The sequence below is a fragment of the Chamaea fasciata genome, unplaced genomic scaffold, assembly GCF_029207755.1.
Source record: "Chamaea fasciata isolate MVZ Bird 193981 ecotype frontalis unplaced genomic scaffold, bChaFas1.0.hap1 SCAF_29, whole genome shotgun sequence".
Taxonomy (NCBI): Eukaryota; Metazoa; Chordata; class Aves; order Passeriformes; family Sylviidae; genus Chamaea; species Chamaea fasciata.
Genome location: NW_027094114.1, coordinates 645,130 through 663,436, shown reverse-complemented (window position 1 = coordinate 663,436; position 18,307 = coordinate 645,130). Strand labels below are relative to the sequence as shown.

At 41.9% G+C, this 18,307-nt stretch overlaps 1 pseudogene; it reads left to right on the top strand.

Moving 5' to 3' along the window:
• The window catches only part of LOC136302580 (F-BAR domain only protein 2-like), a 188,868-nt pseudogene that overhangs the window by 103,376 nt on the left and 67,185 nt on the right, over nt 1–18,307 (top strand).

The following is an 18,307-nucleotide window of genomic DNA, read 5'->3' as shown; positions in this document are numbered from 1 at the left end:
GGTCTGGGAAAAAATCTCCTTAGAGAAAAGTGGAAAAAGCTATTTATTTAACAAACAAAGTGCCCACAAGCATAAAAAATGAATAATACGAAACATTAAAACCTCTTGTCGCTCTGAAGAGAGATGGCAAAATTGAGAAAGTCCTTCCCATGGGTTGTAGCTCAGCTCTCCCAGTCTCTTATCAGTCCCTCCAGCGTTGGAAAATGCTGAGGTCCAAGCCCCGGTAGGTTTTTCAGTCCAGAGCAGGTTTAAACAGTTCCAAGAAAACGGGAAAAAAACAATCCAGGGAACTTCTCTGCCTCAGCTAACTAAAAACTAACTAAAAGCAAAGGAGATGTCTGTCTGTGCTGCAGACAACACAGTCCAGGAGTGGAATGCAGAGGAGTGAGCGCAGTTTCTGCAAACAAACTCGGCGCTTCTTCTTTCCCCCCCCTCGCTCTCAGAACCAGTCTTAAAGGTGTAGAACTTAATATACAGCATAAACAGAACAGACAATTGGGGATACAAGCATCAAAAAGTCACCCCAGGATAGCGTCATGTGCAATGCCGTGGTCCAAGGGTCCAGGAATAAGTTTTGGGAGCACTTTAGGGGGTCTTTGATGGATTATGACACCCCATCAGCTGCCTCTCATGTGAATGTCCCATGGATGTAGCCTGTGGAGTTGGGGGTTTCACAACTGGACTGATTTGTGTAAGGGAGGATGGGTGTTCAGTGCCTCTGATCAGAGGTTACACCACATACCCAAAACCTCCTCCCCTCGCCCTCGATTGGGGGGGGAGTCCATGTAAACCTGGCCTCTGTGGGCTGTGGTCTCCCCCATCCCAAACCCAGCCAGGGATGATTGCTGCATTTGGCTTTCTTGTGGATGCATTCCTTTCCCTCAGTCTTGTTTGTTTCTCCCTAGACCAGAGATGATTGAACAAAAGTGTCCCCTTTATCTTATCTAGGTGGCTTAACTCACAGTCCAAAGTTCCAGTCAGACATCTTCAAGGAGGGGTGGGCTTCTGTGGTTGTTGATTCTTTATACAGTTTTTTGCTATAATGGGCAAAATTCCTTCATAACAATGTTTAAGGCATGAACCATTTCAGTCTGACAACCATGAAGGATTAAAGAGCACTTGCTGACCTGAATATTTGATGGCATAGGGTTCAATATTTGAAATTTGTGGAGATAAGATTTCACCAATCTTATCAGCAGCCTGGGAGGTAGTGGCATGCATTGTGAGGGTTAAATTAGTTTTTGTTGTGCCAATATACAGTAGCCCAGTTACAGTTGTGGATACATTATACCTCCATATGCTACTACTCCTCTTTCCATATTTTGTTTCAATGTAATGCTCACAGAGCAGCCACTGGTCTTGTAACATCTGTTCTGTTTCTCGAAGGAGGTATATTGGAAACTGAGTAAGTAAATTTCCCCTTCAGTGGTTGGAGGTTGTGTTTCACATAGAGTGAAATTTCTCTCTGCCAAATTCATATTATTAGGTGGAACTCCTAAATTTGTACAATTATAGCTTGTTTCATTAGCAATTGTCATTGAAATGCATTCAGGCTCAAGTGTGGCTACAACTGTTACCATAACGACCATTACAGATAGGAAAAGTTATTACCGATGCCTTAAAATAACAGGAGGAAACCACCAGAGCAGGTAGATGATTTATTACTCAGATAAACATCAGCTTCAGAGGTTGTGAGATTTTAGAGATGTAACAAGTCAGCCATGGCGAAAAGTAGTCACAAATTTCTTTGTTGCAAAGCAATATATACCATTCTGATCCAATGGAAAGTTGCCACAGTTTATTTTGTTTTCCTAACTTATCACTTTTGCTTAATTCTGCCACACTGCGTTTACTTTTACCCACTACCCTACTACTACACGTACACACATATGCTTCTATTATAACATCTACACTCCTAACTTACTCCATAAAATCACACCACTACACTAAAACTCTTCATCATCTTACCCAATACAGCCTCCCACTCATTCAAGGCACACTCTTACTTGCAACTATAGGAACATAAGTTTATTATTTTTCTGCTTAATGTCCGTGTACCTTTATTATTACATCAATCCAAGCTTCTCCCAAGGCTACAAATCAAACCCTTCAGTATCTGTGGAAGTTTCTATCTTTCCGTTTCCTACAAAAAGTGAGGGTCTTTATCCAGTGGGTTGGTGATGTATGTGCCCAGCCTGGTTCATTCTGATGCTGATTTCCTCTGTGAGAAGAATAGGCTGTCCTTTGACCTTCAGTGGAAACGTGCTTGCATCATTCCCTGTATCATTTTCCGAAAAAGTAAAATAAAACAAGTATTGACAGGGTTTTCCCAGACAGGTTACCCCATTAAAAGGAAGGAAAAATCCACTGTGCACTAATTCTATGTTTTGTACCACCGTTGTCAGTAGCTTCCCAGGCAAGTGGGCCATGAGGTTTAGTCAGGGTCATAGGCACAGTTCCAGTTTGGGGTAATTTTATCATAACAGGTTGTCCTGGTTGTAATGCTGTCAGATGTTCTCCTTTGATGAAAGGTGGAGCACTTAATTCCGGTTTTACAAAGAATGCTTGGCTCACAGGGTTCCCTGTAGATCCATACTGATTATTTAATTGCTGAAGTATTCTGGGAACTCCAGCATCCCATCCACTCATTTGTGGTTTAAGGCTCTTTCTGAATAGGCCATTAGCTCTTTCTATGATTCCATTTGACTGGGGATAATATGAGGTGTGAAACCCCCATTGAATTCCTTCCTGTTTGGCCCGTTGCTGTACCTCCTTATAGAAGAAATGTGAGCCATTATCACTTTAGATAGCATCAGGAGTAGGTAGACTTGAGAACTGACAGTCCCATCTGACCATCTGCCTTTTCGGCCTTTCCGCATTTAGCTGCCACGAGTAGGCCCGATACTACTTCCACACCTGTGAGGATGTATCAGTATCCTGCAGAGGGTCTGAGTGGCCCAATGTAGTTAATTTGTCATGAAGACCATAAAGCTTTGCCTTTACTGATGTGTAGGAGTGGTGCTTTAGCAGGGTGATCTAATTGTAATTTTAATCTTCACTGAGAGCATTCTGTAAGAATAGTTTGATAGGTTTTCCTTTGCTCTGTTCAACAAAATAAAGTGCTTCTGTATCAGCGTGACCTAATTTCTGATGTAACCATTCTCCCAATTACTACCATTCCTGATTTGAGGAGTCTTCTATCTTTATTTCCTTGATTTTAGTTAATTCCTGCAACTTTCTATTCAAGTTTGTGGCTGGTTTGTAATCCTTGGCATGGGCTTTTACCCATCCTATTCTGAGTTATGTTTTTCTGACTATATTTAATAATTGCCAATCTTAAGATCTCCAAAGGGGAGGTCTATTTACTTCCCCAATTAGCGATTCCCATAGGCAGAGCCACTGGGTAGCACCAGCCCAAACAGCACAGGAGTCCACATAGATTATTTTTGCTTCATTCTGAGCTGCTCAAACAACTGCTCTTAACTCTCCTACTTGTGCACTACCTTCACCACCTTCTGTTATTTGTTTGTTTGTGTTGATGTTTGATGCAACAGCCTTGTATTGCCATTGATCATTTACCCTTTTTGCTGAGGCATCAGTGAACCAAATGTCTTCTGTTGGCATCCCCTCAGTAAGGGGACATGCATCTAAAATTGATGAGGGTTTAAAGATTGTTGTAATGTTGCAATGAATCTGCATTTATAGTAGTTTGTAATTTAGAAACTTTAATATGTCCTTCTGTTAATTTCATTCTTTCTGCAACTGCCATTACACAGACATGCCATTTCCTGACTGTAGATTTTTGTGTAACTCCTTCTGGGGAGCATATCCCTTGTAAAATAGATTCCAGCAAATTAAATGGTCCTCTCATTTGTATGGGCTGTTCCTGATGTATCTTCTCAGCTTGTTTCACTGCCTAGACTAAAGATATAAGTCCCTTTTCCCATTCAATATATCTCTATTCTGTCTCTTTAAATGCAATTGAACTAAATAGTAAAGGTCTCTTTGGTCCATCAGGGCAAATTTGAAACAGGTTACAGTAAGTACCATGCCCCACAAAACCCCATTCTGCTATAATAGGATCATGGGGGTGTACTGGTCCCAGTGATTGATACGTTTTTAATTCTAGTATTAGGATTTTGACTGCCTCCTCATGTTCTGAATTTCATTCCCACTGTTTTTCTTTTTGTAAAAGTGAATACAGAGGGCAAACAATGATAGAAAATCCAGGTACATGTTTTCTCCAATATCCTAAAGTTCCCATTAACTGCTATAATTCTTTCTTTTATTGGGTCATTGTAAGAGACGGTCTGAAGATCCCTCATCTGCCTCACGACCATCGTCAAGGACAGAGACTGAAACCCCTAAAAGGGACTTTAAAATCTCAATGCAGGAGTTCTGGCCTGGCTGAGGTGGGATGTTGGCCAAGTGCTGCCTGCAGGTGTGTTCGATGGAAAACACCCAGCACGCATATCGGAACATCAGAATCTGAGCAGAAACAATGGACAAGTCACGGTGAAGTGACTGTGCCTGCTGACACTGCACCTGCTGACTTGTACTAGTTGACGCTGTACCTGCTGACGACCGACTTGTTCTGGGTTCTCTAAATGAACACACTGCAACGATTTGTTTGGCCAACTGCCTGTCGCTTCAGAGAGGACTATAAAACCCTAGAGACCCCCGCTCACTTTTGAGATCTCCCCACTGGAGAAGATCGCGTCTATAGGCATCTTCAAAAGCCTCTAGGGCTCGACCCTCCATGCTGGTAGCTATAATCCCCTTCCCCTCTTTTCTGTCTTTCTTACTATTCTCTTTTCTCTCCCCACTATCGCATTTGTTGGCACTAAATAAAGGTGCATTTGTGATTGAGTAAACTGAGTTTGTCCCCCGCTGTGTCTTTTGTGCTCTGAGATCCCTAAAACGAACCATCACAAACCTCGCTTGTGTGAGCGGATCGTGACATTAAATTGGCATCACGGACAGGATCTTGATGGACAGAGGGGTTGCGGGTTTTATATAGTTTGTAACAGGGGAAGGACCCTCGTCTCAGCCGCACCTAGCACGCCACTTCGGTGAGCGCTGTTAGAAAGCAAGGGGGGCGAGGGAAAATTCCCGCAAACTGTATACACCCAGGCGTATAGCACTCCCTGTCATCAGGATTTCACAAAAGGATCTCACTGTGCAAAAGATGGGACTGTAGTTAGTTTGGGGGGGTTTTTTTTGTGTTTTGGGCTGCTTGGTGTAGTTGAGGAGACAACCATTTGTAACTAAGGTGAACCTCCCAGGCAGTTTTGGTCTCCTCGCCCATTCCAGGGAAGCGAAGAGAAACAGTTTTAGCTGTGCCTTTGGTGTAACTTTAAGCGTACCTCCCTGAGAGTGGTTTTGGTCCCTTCACAAAATGAGTGAAAAACATAAGAATGCATTTTATGCTTTGCTAGCAAAACATAGTGCTAGACCTTCTCCAGACGGAGAAAGGTGGGCACAGAATAATTGGTTTAACTTTGAAAACATTGTAGATAGAATATATTCTTTGCAACATGATGCTAGATACAAACTGGGCAAAAATAAAACCATTCTTTGCTCAGTTTTGGGGGCCTGCCTTTCGGCAGCCATAGAGACCCATTCTGAGCGGGTAAGTGAAGAAAAAGCAGTAATAGAATCCCTGCAAAATTTGGTAGAAGCTTTGCAAAAACAATTAGACCAGGACAGAAATCAGATTTATTTGCTGCAGATTTCTCTTGCAGAAGAGCGAAGCAAAAACTTAAAATCTGTAGATTCACCCACAGAAATAGAAGGAAAGGAGACATACAACATTAAACAAATATACCCTCAGAAAGAATTAGTACACATGCAAAATTGTGGGGAACACTGTTGCTCCAACTTGAGACCTCTCATTAAAAAAGAATATAATTATATAAATGAAGAAGATCATGATCCCCACATAACCACCAAAGAAATACCATACACGACCACTGAATTAGCTAAATTAAAGAAAGAATACTCCCATCTCCCTAGTGAATCAGAGACGGAGTATGTTTTTAGAGTTTCCCTCACAGGGGGCGACCAAATTAAATTAAGTGAACAAGAAGCAAGTGACTATTGGGGACATGGAGTTTTCTTAACAACAGGAAACACACATGCTCCATGGTCCCTGACACAGTGTGCAGCCTACTGGGCAGGGGGGTTAAACCCCCTTGAGAGGGGCGACCCTCTGGCAATAGTCGGTACCTCAGACCAACTCCTAGAAAACATACACAAAGCTGCATGCTTGCAAATGATACATGAAAGAAAATGAATCTCTGGCTATGAGTCACCAATGCAACAGCCTGTCAAACCTGAGATTATGACCCCCCTAATTCGAGGTCTGCCAGAGTCTCTTAAACCAACAGCAATTCTTCTTCAAAAAACAATAGCATCTATCACTCCGGTAGACTTGAAAGATTTCTTGGCCATACAAAAGATCAAACTGGTTCCACTGACTCCTCACCTTTCACAACTCCTAGCACACAATCTAACAGCAGTCATAAACTTTGGACATGGAGTGAGGTAGCAGAGGAGTTAATAAGTTACAGTAAAAAATATAGACCAGTTAAGTACTCAGAGGACAAACCAGAAAAACCCAGAGGAGTCAGGCACATTGCCCCTCCTAATGAAAAATCAGAAAAGAGAAAACAAATTTCCAACCAGCAGCAGCTGTGGTCACTAGGACTGAAAAGGGGAGCACCGCAAAAAATTATGGATAAATTGCCTTATGATAAATTGGCTAAAATAATTTTTAATTGGCCCTGTCCCAAACCCATTGTGTTGGAATCATCCAACCGACAACCCAGCGCACCTCCTCTTCCACAAACCTTGGGCAACAAGCCACAGCACTCCCTAGCACAAGTTTTAAACAATAAAACACAGCAAGTGGGGGATGTTCAACAGAAAATAACTTCCCACTTAGAAAGCCTTGGTTTGCAGATCTCCTCAGAGAAAATACAAAAACTTTATCAAGAAGTAAAATTTTTAGGAATCTGGTGGAAAGGAGGTATGACATGTATCCCACCTGACACCCGAACCTCCTCAGATCAAATTAAAGTACCTGAGTCCAGGAAAGATTTACAGCATGCCTTGGGATTATTAGTGTTTTGGAGAAAACACATTCCAGATTTTTCTATAATTGTCAGACTTCTTTATAACTTACTGAAAAAAGGGGTAAAATGGAACTGGAGCCCTTCTCAGGAAGAAGCATTACAATTGTTGATTTTTGGAGCCACAGCTCATCAGGCCCTAGGCCCGATCCACCCAACAGATTCCTTTCAGGTAGAATGGGGATTTGCTTCCTCAGGGTTGTCAGTACACATATGGCAGTGGGGTCCTGGTGGTCCAACATGGCCTGTTGGTTTTTATTCCTGTGGTTTCAGAGATGCTGAAAAGAGGTATACTACCTGGGAAAAAGGCTTGTTTGTGGTTAGTCTAGTTCTCATAGAAGTAGAGAAGACTGTACAACAACAACCAGTTGTTTGGAGAGGGCCTTTCCAAGTTTTTAAGTCAGTCACTACTGGGACTCCCCCAGCTGATGGGGTGGCCCAGACAGCCTCAGTAAGAAAGTGGTATGCTCAGATTGAACATTATTGTAACATCTTCTCAATAACCGAAGGAGCTGTGAAAAAACTGGCAGTACAAGAAGCAGAAAACTTGGATAGCATCCAAGACAAACCTGCCTCAGTTATTACCCCTCCCTTTTCTCCCCAACAGTCAGCAAGTCCTTGGTTTACTGATGCTTTTCCTTTTGGCCCAACAGCTCCAAGCATAGTCCCCTCACTACAGGGACCAAGTGATTCTAAAAATCCAGCACGTTACCCTGGACAACCTGTTTTGGTGGACCTCCCCATGGTGGGAGAGGTACCACTAGTGCTAAAACCCCCTCTGAATAAATACACATGGGTAACCTTTGATGCTCTAGGGAAAAAGTATCGAATAAATGCACACTGGAGAATTTCCATCATTCTAACTTTCTGCCTTTTGGTGGCAGATTCTGTTGTGCTTACTTTTTACAGGAGAACTCCGAGGGACATGAGGGCCGTATAAACCATGATAAATATTGTAAATTGGGAATTTTTAGAAGTATTAATAAAAAAATTGGCTGCCAAAACTATAGATTTGACCAAATTACAACAACCATTGTAGTTATCCTTATTGGCTTTGGGGCCACATCAGTGGTTGCTATCAAACATATTACCAAATTGAGAAAAAGTGAATGTGAATGATCACAAAATGATAATTGATGATCTTGGTGCTACACAAAACAGTGTTTCTTTGGCTCTTAGCTGCATTCAGACACAGCTTTGGATGCAGACAGTTGTTGCCTCAATCATAAGGGAAGGAGGAGAAGGCACTTTTCCTACTGAAATTTGGAAAATAATTTGAGACAATGCAAATGATTTTGAAAAGGAATTCCAATCCTGGTGGAAATTAGTAAACTTTACCTATAACCCCAATACCAACACAGTTACAACTTTTGTGTTAACCATATGTAATGCCTCTGTACACTCGATATTTCCTATCATTGCATTAAGACTAAATCATGATGGAGCTATTCTCTATGCTTTTGAGCACAGAGAATGGGCCCGTCAAAATGGCGAGAGATGGCAAACTGTTAATTTAGAATCATGTATTGTTCAGGAACAGTAAGGTTTCATCTGTGAGAGTAATGCAATCAGCTCAAGACATTTGTCTGGACACTGAACAAAATATCTGCCACTTTGAAATTCACCCTAACCAGACTTCTGAAACAGTGCTAATATATATAGGCAATGGGTGTGCATGCTTTAAAACTGCTTGTGATGTAGTGTTTGTAGAAGAAATAGTAGTGAATCTTAAGAATCACTCAAAATTTTGTATTTGTAACTTTACCACAATTACAAGATGTGACTCTTCTTACTCAGCCCCAGTTACCTTTTATCACCTTTTACAATCTGATTATACAGTGATGCACAAATTATTGACTCCCCCTATTGGGATGAATCTTACTTTGGTGAAGCAATTGTTGCTTCATCAGGATTTAATTGAGATTTTGGAAAAGATCAAGAAAAACAGACAGAAAACCCTGGTAACTATTCATTACAAAGTGAGAAAAATACATCATGTCATGGAAAAGGTAAGAAAAGATGCTGAACACAGGTGGTGGGATACCCTTTTTGGGTGGTCACCTACGGCTACAGGTATCCTGAACAAAGTGTGTTATCCCATTGTTGTTCTTTTGATTTTGGTTTTGTTTGGTTTTGTCTTATCAGTCATTTTATACATCCTAAATTGGAAAATGATGAAGAAGTTGACACACTCGGCATCTATATTGGAAGCAACAGTTTAGTCAAGACCCCTTTTGCAAGAGACACTCCCAAAGTTATTGACACGAGACGTACTACCCAAACAGCGAAAATTAGAACTCCAATAGCAGATTAATTTGAAATTGTTGGTTGCTTGTTTTGATTATTGTTGTTTGTTTTAATTATGTTATATTGTAATCAAAATTAAGCTGTTGTTTGAAAATTGTTATAACGTTGAGAAATTTTATGATTTGTTTCGATTATTTTGAAAAAATTGTTATAATCAATATTGATTGATTTTGTTTTGTTTCTATTTCCTTTTTCTATTTTTTTCTCTCTCTCTCTCTCTCCCTCTCTCTCTCTTTCACACACACTCTCTACTGTCTCTGTTTTTTCCGGGATATGCTACTAACATGGATGAGCCCTGAAGACTTCGCAAGACTACGGAACCCTGCAGAAGGAGCTCTCTTGACGACAATCGTGAGTCACGGGGTGGTGTAAGAGACGGTCCGAAGATCCCTCATCTGCCTCACGACCATCGTCAAGGACAGAGACTGAAACCCCTAAAAGGGACTTTAAAATCTCAGTACAGGAGTTCTGGCCTGGCTGAGGTGGGATGTTGGCCAAGTGCTGCCTGCAGGTGTGTTCGATGGAAAACACCCAGCACGCATATCAGAACATCAGAACCTGAGCAGAAACAATGGACAAGTCACGGTGGACTGTGCCTACTGACACTGCACCTGCTGACTTGTACTGGTTGACGCTGTACCTGCTGACGACCGACTTGTTCTGAGCTCTCTAAATGAACACACTACAATGATTTCCCCCACCTGTTTGGCCAACTGCCTGTCGCTTCGGAGAGGACTATAAAAACCCTGGAGACCCCCGCTCACTTTTGAGATCTCCCCACTGGAGAAGACCGCATCTATAGGCATCTTCAAAAGCCTCTAGGGCTCGACCCTCCATGTTGGTAGCTATAATCCCCTTCCCCTCTTTTCTGTCTTTCTAACTATTCTCTTTTTCTCTCCCTCCTATCGCATTTGTTGGCACTAAATAAAGGTGCATTTGTGATTGAGTAAACTGAGTTTGTCCCCCGCTGTGTCTTTTGCGCTCTGAGATCCCTAAAACGAACCATCACGAACCTTGCTTGTGTGAGCGGATCGTGACAGTCATCTAAGTCAAAGCGATTGAAGAGATGCAATTCACTGCTTGGATGCAAGAAGTCAATTTATTGACTTACAGGGCTCATCTTATATAGCCTTACAGCATTGAATAGAATATTCTACTGCCAAGCAATAACCACATTGTTTGTGTTTCTTATCAATATGCCTAACTACAATCTTTGCAGGTGCAGATTTACATGGCTATCTGTGGTGGTCTGGTCCAGTGGTGAAGGTGCTGCGACCTTCCTTGTCATAAGTGTCTTTAAAAAGACACCCAGATCAATGGGGTTGCAGGCACTCTCAGGGACAGAGTGATTAGCTCTTTTGTGAGGCTGCCTGAGCAGCAAAGCTGTGTTTGCCACCTGGGGTGACGCAGGACTAAAAACATTGAGATGGGGTCTTTCTGATCTCCAGGAGAGCTTCTTTATTCCGTGAGGTCTGAAGGGGAAAGAGCCAAACAGCCTGAGGGGAGAGGGATTATATAGGGTAGCTAGGGGCGGGGTTTCACAACTTGGCCAAAGGGGAAAGGAATTGCAAAGCAGACCAATCAGCGAAAGGATCCAAAAAGAACCAATCAGGAGGGGTAAAAACCAGGAACAAGGGGAGTAACCAATAGGGTATGAAACATTAACATAGAACTGCAAAGGAAGCATTTTTGCTCACCCTGTGTTACAAGCAAGTCTCTCAAAGGGACTTCTCACAGGGGAGTCACTGCTAACTGAGGCAGCCTAGGGGCTGCACACTCTCCAAGGGAGTGAATCATCCTCTGTGGATGGTCCAGGGACCACCACACCTACCTCAAAGTAAAACACATTTTTTTCCGACTTCCCTCAAATCTCTGTTTGAATCTCCCATGGCTTTTGGCCTACCAAGTTCAGAATGTCCAAATCTATCACAAGTTCAGCAGTACTCTGAGTCCTGCTTTGTAGATGTATTCCCACATCTGTTTTTGTTTTATTTCTTTTCAAGTGCCTGGAGGAACTGTTCCCAAAAATTCGGTAAAAATAAAAAAAACTCCTTAACACCAATCTAGCATTAAGAAGCAGGAATTCTTTATTCATCCAGATGCATGAGGGGATATCGCCTCTGAAATACCATGCATGCTGAGTACAGGAAAGTTCCTGTAGGAGATAAGCAGTAATTGAATCATCCAGACTGAGCCATATTGCTGAGGCCTTTAGGCCTCAGCATTGAGGCCTGTAGGAGTTGTGGCACAGCTAGAAAAATCAGTGCCAAGAGTGTGTTGCAGTTACAATTATAACTTAAGGTGTTAGCAAGGGTCAAAGGGTTTTATAGTAGTTAGAAAGTATAGTAATTAGTGTGGACACAGTAGCTGCCTTAAAGGGTTGGTAAACAATAAGTGTTTGCATTCTTTCCTGGTTTGTGTGCCAATTAGAATTCACCTGTAACTGTAAACTATATAGAGTGTATAAAACTTGCCATCTTCATGCAACAAAGGGAGAAACATAGGATTGATCATATTGGTTGTATCTGCGTTTGCTTTGCTGACTTCCCTCCATTATCACGGTTCCCCTGCGAATTCGAGTTCCTGCTTATATACTGTATTTTACATACATATTCATTGATTGACCCAGAATAAACATATATATGGTAATCGTTTCCCCAAAATCATTTACATATTTTCCCTACCTGCATGCATTCTTCTATCCTGGGGGGAAACTTTGGTTGGCCCTAGTTGTCAGGGTCCCCAAAGTTATAGCTGACTGCTTGGTGAACTGGCAAAGTTGGCAGAAACTGGGGCTCTTGCTTTCCAGTTCTTACACAATGGGCATTGTACAGTTCCTTGGGCCAGTGGGCTTTGAAGCATAAGCATTGTGTTAGCTCACTGGGTATAGACAATTTTTCATTGGGCAACATCCTCCCCCTTTGAGGCTTGTGAAGCTTGTCTTCTTTTCAAGCCTTCATAAGCCTCACTTTGCTTTTTTACTAACATCATATAAGTTCCTTGCATTGCATTAGCAATCATGATTTTATGCATCTTAAAGCATGTATCATGATCACAATTATTACTATGATCACAATTATACTTTGCAGAAGTGGGGCCAGCCAACCACTCAGAGAAAATGCAAGTCCTTTAAATATTTTATTTAACCAGTTACTTTCTAATCCTGCTCTTTATTATGTGCTGGATGCAGCATCTGATTTTATCCTCTATCTGATCATCCAACCTAGCAGTCACATTTGGAATGTGCACACAAGTCTTGTTTAAATTCAAGTAACCACACACTCCATGTTCATGTAACACCAATTGGTCTAAAGTCAATCTATTTTGTATGGTCATTTTAGTTGTGGCTTGAATTATTCATTTATATCAGTAAACCTCAATTGAGTTGCATTTGCTAAAGTTTCCATTTGCAGAGTCAAATTGTGTATGGCTGGTCTGTTCTTAAAGGTAGGTATTTGAGGAGTAAAGATGGATTCTTAAATCCATCCCACTATAGCTCCCATACTGGGATGTTTCTAAGTTTCATCACATTTAACTTTTCCCCATAGTTGGGTTCCCAATGGTGACTCCTTCCACAAGGGACATGACGTTAATACTCCTAGTGTCTGTTGTACTCTTGATTCTCCTAAGGGCAAATGTATGGTCCAAATTCCGTTACTTCCTACCCATACTGTGGGTCCTAATGATTTTACCTTGTCCTGCTGACAGTCTATACCTCTCCAAGTCTCATTGTCTGTTAGATAAGACCAGGTGTCATTAAGAAACGTAGAATAATTTCTACAAACACATCTGTAGTGGTTTTGGTTGGCTAATTTTTTGTTTCCCTTCCAATGCACCAAATAATGTGGTGGGTTGAGCACCCACTAAGATTATTTACTCTTTTTCTCCTGTGAGATAGGATTAGGAGAAGAGCAAAGCAGGCTCAAACTTAAAAGGGTATAAAGAAAGCTTTATTAACAAAACTATAAGAGGGAAAAAAAATTAATAAGAATCAGAATAAAACCTTCAAAACACTTTTCTTCCCCTCACAAACTTTTTTTCTTTCTCACTGACAACATGCAGAGACAAAACTTAGAACTTAAGTCAGTTGACCACTTCTAAAATAGTCTTTCATCAGTTCTTTTAGGGAGAGGAGTCATATCATGGAAAACTTTTCCACAAGAAAAACAGTTCTCTTGTGGCTTTAATTATCACAAATAGCAGCTGCCCGGGAATCTGCATTCATGAAGTCACTTCCATCTCACACAGCCTTCCCACAGCTGCATTTATGAGCTATGACAAACTCATGGGGTACCATTTTAAGGATGAACTGTTCAAAAGCAAAGGTTCCCTTCATTTATTTTTGAGATCATCTTCATCTCTGGGAAGAGATCTTCTCTCCCTGGAGGCAGATCTTTATGTTCATCTCATCTATCGCTCTCTCTCTCTCTGTTCAAGCTTCTTATGAGATCACAGCTACTTTAACATTTACTTGCTTCAGCACAAATGGCTTCTCACTGATTGGTTTTGTCAGGCACGGAGTAAGCTGTCGGCAGCTTCTCAGAGAGAATCACTTCCTTCTTCCTTTTTTACCACTAATCAATTAATGCAAAACCAGCACAACATCCCAACCTTAAAGCCTGGGCCAGAGTCATGAGCTGCTGTACCTCAGGATTGCTACTAGTATGTGTATATTTGAGTGCAATTCCACTTTTCCTTTGTCCTTGGATCCTTTTGCCTTAACCTTATTAAATCAGGATGTTTTATATGGACCTGTAAGGGGTCCTCTGAGAGGCCTGCACTCCCTTTCCAGTCCAGACACCACTCAACTGGCTGGATATAATCCCATTGTCCTGTCTGAGGGCTATTCCATATTTCCAGTATTTCACTTCCCCAAGGGGTATTAGTGCAACCTGTTGGATGATAAATATTTCCTGAAGTTGTTTTCAGATCCAGTTTTGAGATACTACAATTCTCAATGGTATTGTTCTTATGTGTCCATTGTAAGGAACATTCTTCTTCCATCCCTGTCCAATTGGCATGGGTACTATTTCCTTCCCACGTGTTCCCAAATTTTTGTCAAATTTCTGACTAAAGCTCCCCACAGTACTGGATTTCCTGCAGAGGCTGGTGTTGGCAAGCAAGCTGTTATAGAAGTTACATTTTGTAATCTGCCAAAGTCTTGCACTAACTTCAAGACCACATTTCTCTTCCCAGAAATTAACAACATAGTTTCTATTATTATAAATATGCATTTGTTTATCATCTTCATCTAGATCCAATATAAAATCATATCGTATACCTAAAACAATAGTATTTATATTTCAAAAAACTCCACGGTGTTAGTCAGTCTTGTTTCTGCTGGTTTTTGTGTGGTTGCTGGTTTTACCCTCATGTCATAAGCCCAGGGTTCAATTCCTTCCATCCTGAATGCAGTGTAGGTTACCAGGAGGACTTGGAAAGGTCCTTTCCACTTTTCCTTCAAGGGATCAGAGTTCCAAGTCTTTACATAAACAAAATCCCCAGGTTGGTATGGGTGAATGGGTGTATCCAAAGCAACTGGTACCAGTAGTGTTATAAACCAACGGAGTCCAGCAAGTCTTTCCTAAAGAAATCAAGGATAGATTTAAATCTGTTTCTCCCTTTGAATGTATTTTTTTGGGAACTGATGGTGTTTGATAGGGCCATCCATACAGCAATTCATAGGGAAGTAGTTTAGGTTTTGACCCTGGCTGAATTCTAACTGGCAAAAGAGACACAGGAAAGATCTGTGGCCATTTTAAAAAGGTTTATTGGCACATTTTACTAATTTGTTGTCTTGGGGTGATTTTATGATGATACTCTATTCCCTTATCATCTGCTCTATGCCCAGAAATGGGTGCTGTAATTTTAAGGTGGGTCCAGTGCAGGGACAGGAGCCTTGGGGCTCTTGCACAGTCTTTGTTCAAAACCTCACTCCCAGGCATGCTTGGGTGTGATACAGGCCAGCATTACTTTGTTGCTTAGCAAGATTGGTCTTTTGTTACCTTAGGCAAGGTTTTTTTCCCTTTCCCTGGCATGTGACAGCAATCCTTTTGTGATTTTTGTTTTCTCTTGAGCTGTTCGGCTTGGTTTTGGTCCAAGATCAGATAATCAATGGGACACGGTCAGCCGGGACTGCGAAGGCCGCTCTGCTCGGCCCCAGATCTCAGCAAAAGTTGAACCAACAAGAGAAAGGACACCAAAATCCACCAGCTTAATCTGCTGTGAGGAAGAGACCAACACCATAGGTTCAACAGGTTCCCATATGTTTTGCCCAAGCTGCTGCATGAACTGTGTGTGGGCTAAGGGTCTGGCAGTTCAATATCTACCATTTTTTCTTTTTTTTTTTCCCATGCTGTGCAGGCACTTTGTCAATAAATAGTTGGGTTTTTTTTTTTTTTCACTTTAACCCACCGGTATTCATTTTTCTCACTGGCAGAAAAGGGATTGCTGAAGCCCTTTGTCTTTAGAGGAAATGCTTATTCCAGAGAATTTTCTCCTAAATTTGTCTCTAAACCGTGACATTTGTCGTTTCAAAGTCTGAATCATCCTTTCCACTTTCCCTCTTGTCTTGGTTTGGGAAGACAGGTATCTGCCAGGCAATAAAAAAAAAAAAAAAACAACTGGAGTTTCTTTTGGGATGGAGAGTGTAAACCTGCCCCCCCCTCCACCCCCCTTTTTTTCTTTTTCAATTATAAATTACAATCAGAGGCTCTTAGGCAAAGATTTGGGAAATAGAAATAGCAGTTCTTTACTAGTATGTATTACAAAGCAAACAAACCCAAAAAAACCCCACCAAACAACTACAGCATTAATGACAAACGACAACAGTACCAAGAACCTTGAGGGCTTTGTTTCACAAAACCCAGGGCAGTTTGGTTTCGGTGTCCCTGCAGGATCCTCAGAGCACCAAGCTGAAACAGTGGAAAAGTCCCGGGCTGGTAGCTGGGATGGCAGGGTGTCTCGGAAGGCAGGGGCAGGATGTCCCAGCAGCGCAGGGGGTGCAGGGTCACACTGGAGCAAGAGGAGCAGCGCCGAAGAAGCCGAAGGTGAGGCAGAGGCCAGCCCAGCTTCCACGGGTGGCAGAGAAAACTCCGGATTCAGGCCGAACTGGTGATAGTAGATTTTCCAGGACTGGATCCCTTTGGCCACAGTGAAACTCTTCCAGCCAGCAACAGCCGTTCTCTCTCTCCCCGAACGCCGGAAAAAGAAGAGCCCGCAGCTGCCTCAAGCTCTGTCTTTTACCTGCATTATCTCCCCCTTCCACCTTTGTCCACCTCTTTGTTTCGGTTAAGTACTCTCAAGTATCCAACACTTGGTCTCCTTGGTAACTTATGGGGAAAAAATTCATTAGAGAAAGAAGGAACAAACCTAACCCCCAACACCTCTCAACTGTGGTGGCCAAGGGGTGTGTAAGTCCCATTTTATACCCAGAGTATTGCTCAGCTCTCCCGATTCTTAGTGGCTTGTAATATTTTTGCTAAGCATTGATCCTCACTGTCATAATTAAGCTTAAATTCAGATATGTAAAGTTGTTTATGTGGTACTAACGCTAGAATGCCTTTATCAGCTACTCCTCAAGCTGCTTTTTCTGCCAGTTTGTTTCCCAACATAACAATAGTTTGTTCAGATTGATGTGCTTTGCAATGCATCACTGCCACCTCCTTTGGTTTTTGAATTTCTTCCAAAACTTGTAAAATTTCTTTTTTATGTTTTTTAGCTGATCCTTGAGCTGATAGCAGTCCCTTTTCCTTCCATATAGCTCCATGGGCATGAATCACACCAAATGCATATCTAGAATCAGTCCAAATATTCACTCTTTTGCCTGCTGCCAATTTCAATGCTTGGTTTAGTGCTATTATCTCTGCTTTTTAGGCTGATGTAATAATTGGTAAAGATCAAGCTTCTAATAGATAGCAGTCACCATTGTGTATCCTGCCATCCATCTTCCGTCTTTTATGAAACTGCTGCCATCTGTAATTAATTCTTAATCAGGATTCTCTATTGGTTTATCCCACAGATCAGTTCTGCTGGAATATACCTGTTTGATAGTTTGGAGACAATCATGTATCAGGGCTCCCTCATCCACTGCTTTTGGATCAAGAAACATGGCTGGATTAGTGGCTGCTGTTGTCTTCAATTCCACATCATCCTGTTCTAAAAGCACAACTTGGTATTTGAGCATCCTGTTGGGGGATATCCAATGTCCCCCCTTTTATTCTAATACAGATATCACCATGTGAGGGATAAAAACAGTTATGTGCTGTCCAGTCATGAGCTCCCTGGCCTCTTGGATCAGTAGAACAGTTGCAGCAATCAGGCACAAGCATCCTGGCCATCCTTTGCTCATGTTGCCCAGCTGTTTAGAGAAATAGGCAACAGGCCTCCTCCCGGTTCCCATCTTCTGTGTTAAGTCCTCCAGGGCTAAATGTTGCCTCTCATGCACAGACAGTTCAAAGGGCTTGGTTAAATCAGGAAACCCTAATGCGGGTGCTGTCATTAATGCCTTTTTCAGTTCTCAGAAGGCAGTTTGGGACTCAGGAGTCCACACTAATTGTCCTCCCTCTGGCTCTTTTAGAGGTTCATAGAGGGACTTCGCTAAAAGTCCATAGTTTAATATCCACAACCAGTACCACACGACCACTCCTAGAAAGCCTCACAATTCTCAGATGTTCCCAGGTTCTGGAGTTTGGCAGATTGCTTCCTTTCTGTCAAGGCCAAGAATTCTCTGCCCTTGAGTTATCCCCAAGCCCAAATAGCTCATAGTTGCCTTTCCTATTTGAGCTTTTCCTTTAATTACTGTGTAACCATTCTGTCCCAAAAAGTTCAACAGACTTATGGTCATTTGTAGGCATTGGTTTTGGGTC